The 3,261-nt window shown below is 41.4% G+C and overlaps 1 pseudogene; it reads right to left on the reverse strand.

Annotated features, from left to right (window-relative positions):
- Window positions 1-255, reverse strand: part of LOC101592450 — a 903-nt pseudogene extending 648 nt beyond the window's left edge.
- Between the last annotated feature and the right edge of the window lie 3,006 nt (window positions 256-3,261).

Genomic DNA, 3,261 nt, shown 5'->3' on the forward strand with positions numbered 1-3,261 from the left:
GAAGTTCTGTAATATCTTGGGAGTGATGGAACAGGAACAGCAGGCATCCATTAGAGCCAGGTTTCCCAGAAAGATGTACATTGGTGTGTGAAGCTGACGCTCGATATAAAACAAGACCACTAAACCTAGGTTCCTCACCATGGTGATGAAGTAGATGGCAGAGAACAGGATAAACAGAAGTATCTTCTGGTCTGGGTGATCTGTGAATCCTAGCAGGATGAATTCATTTGTCAAGGAGTGATTTGTCTGAGCCATTTTTCATTGCATCGGTGAGAAGCAAATTACAAAACATTAGCTAAAATTATGAGAACAATGTTTCTAACTCATCCCTTGTAATTACCTCAAGATAGATAGATAGATAGATAGATAGATAGATAGATAGATAGAATTTTTTTTTTGCTGTCCCATGATTGAACTCAGAACTTTGCACTTGCCAGGCATGTGCTTATACTGCTGAACTATATTCCTGGCCCTAGTTACCCTATGTACAAAAGGGAAGAATTCTCTACTTCTAATCATCCCATGTCATCCAGTGCTTTTATAAATTAGCACAGTAGCAGTAGATCAATTCATGTAAAAATACGTGCATCATGAATGTGGACACAGGATATTCCCTATTCATAGGTCTTGAAATTCTGTGTGAATGCCCACTGTGGAAAAGCTTTACTGTAGGAATTATCCTACATACATCAATAAACTCTTGGTCAGTGTATTTAATTTACCATTTCCCAATATAGAACAAAATCAAGATAATTTTATCTCCACAAAATGATGAACAAGTACTACATCTAATTCTATGGGATTTATAACCTACTTTAAAAAAAATTGTTCTGTACACAGTTTTTAAATGACTGTATTTTAAAAACAATAAAAATGAAAGTTTTCACACTGAACAACTAAAAATATTTTTTAAACTTATCAGATTCATTTTGAAATGAATTTTTAAGTTTGGGGAAATAGCTTGCATGTATGGTCTAAAACCCTGCCTGGCAAGCACAAAGACCTGAGTTTGATTTCTGGTCTTAACTACCATGCCATCCTGAAAATGACATGATGGCACACCCTTGTAATCCCAGCACTGGGAAGGCTGAGACAGGAGAATTACTACAAGTCTGAACTGAATATCAAGATCCTGTATGAAGAAAAAAGAAAGGAAAGCAAGGAAGCAAGCCAGCAAGCAAGAAGAAAGAAAGAAAAAAGGAGAGAGAGGGAGAGAGAGAGAGAGAGAGAGAGAGAGAAAGAGAGAGACAGAGAGAGAGAGAGAGAGAGAGAGAGAGAGAGAGAGAATGAAATTTTAAAAAGTATACAACTATGAATTTGAGAAATATTTTCTATGGTTTACTAACTTCTTCCAAATAAAATCATTAAGGGATATTTTAAAGAAAGACCTATTTGTCTCTTAAGACTACAGGAGAGGAGTGTGTGGAGAGCTTCTTGCTACCCTGCTCCGGTGGGAACAGTGTCAGCCCAGGCGCAGTGTGGGCTGGACCCTCTCACAGCCCCTTGGGACCCCTCCACCACTCCGCAGTGCCTCCCCCACCCCACCCGCAGAGTAGGATTTTCTACTGAGTTCTGGGAACCCCCAGACCCAGTCCTAGCCCAGGTCCGGTGAGTGTGTGGAGAGCTTCCTACTACCCTGCACCAGCGGGACCAGTCCCAGCCGAGGCGAAGAGTGGGCTGGACCCTCTCCCAGCTGCTTGGGCCCCCCTCCACCACTCTGCAGTGCCTCCCCCACCCCGCCCGTGGAGTAGGAATTTTTGCACCATCCCGGAGTCCCCAGACCCAGTCCTAGCACAGGTCCCATGAGTGTGTGCGGAGAGCTTCCTCTTTCCCCTACTTCACCTTGCCCCCTCCAGGCACAACTCAGGCCTTGTATACACACCAGAGGTGTAATCCTGCAGCTGCAACCTCTGCAGGGGAGAGTGTAGAGAATAGATCCAACCAGCTAGTCCAGGAGCAGAACATCTTGCCACAGGGGCAAAACAGGTTCACCCTCAAGGGCAGCAGTGGGAAGGAGCTGAGCACAGCAGCCAGACCCAAGCCAGACGCAGCTGGATAAGTACAAACTTTGTAGAGCTGCACCTGAACTTCAGTACGTGTGAAGGTTATAACTACAGCAAAGATCTACAACAAAGGTCAGAAGACAGTGCTACACAAAATGATGAGAAGGAACAAAATGCAACCTCAGAACCCAAACCCACCTGCAACAAGTGCAGAGGTCACTAACACAGAAAAAATTGGCAATGACACAACTGAAAGCAATGAATCAACAGCTTCAGAAATAAAGAAACAGCTGCAGAAAGATGTAGAAGACCTCAGATTGGAAATGAAAATAGAAATCCCTGAATTAATAACGTGCACTAAAGAATCAAATGCAGAAACATTTAGAAGAAACCCAGTGCCCACCCAGAACAAGTGCAGAGGACACTAGCTCAGCTCAAATGCATGAATTAATAGTGTCCATAGTAAATAAGCAACAGCAGAAAGATAGAGAGGAAATCAGAGCGCAGTTCTTTTCTGAAATGAAAAAAAGAACTCTCAGAACTCATAGCAGATAAAGTAAAGTAGCAACTACAGAAACATAGGCAGGAAACTCAATCTGAAAAAAAAAACATTGTAATAAAAGAATTTCTAAGTGCTTCTAAAGAAGAAATTGATAAAAAAAAAAGAGATTAGAAAAATGACAATTCCCTGAATGAGCAATACAGGAAAGAAATAGATTGCATGAAGCAGAGTCAAAGAGATATAGAGGAAATTAAACTCTCAATCACAAGCTTGAAAAACCGTTTAAGGTAATGTGAAGACAGAGTTTCAGATCTTGAAGATGCTGGTGTAGCTAGTGAAAAGGTAAGAAAGGATCTCATAAAAACGAGGATGCAGGACAGAATAATCCATCACCTGGAAGACGATGCAAAGATGAACAACGTGACACTAATAGGCATCAATGAGAAAGAAGGAGTCAAGACAAATGACATTAAAAAAAATGGGCAGAAGTAATAGCAGAAAACTTCCCAAAGATGAGGAAACAATCTGACATTCAGGTAACTCAAGCATACAGAACGCCAAGGAACCTCAACCAATGAAAAACACACCAAGACATATAATAGTCAAGATCCCAGATATTCAGTACAAGAATAGTATACTGAAAGACGCTAGAGAAAAGAAGCAGATCAAATTCAAAGGAAAACCCATCAGAATTACAGCCGACTTCTCTTCACAGACCATGCAGGCAAGAAGAGCATGAAGCAGAGTACTTCAAGT

Source organism: Octodon degus, unplaced genomic scaffold (assembly GCF_000260255.1).
Source record: "Octodon degus isolate 3935 unplaced genomic scaffold, OctDeg1.0 scaffold00081, whole genome shotgun sequence".
NCBI lineage: Eukaryota > Metazoa > Chordata > Mammalia > Rodentia > Octodontidae > Octodon > Octodon degus.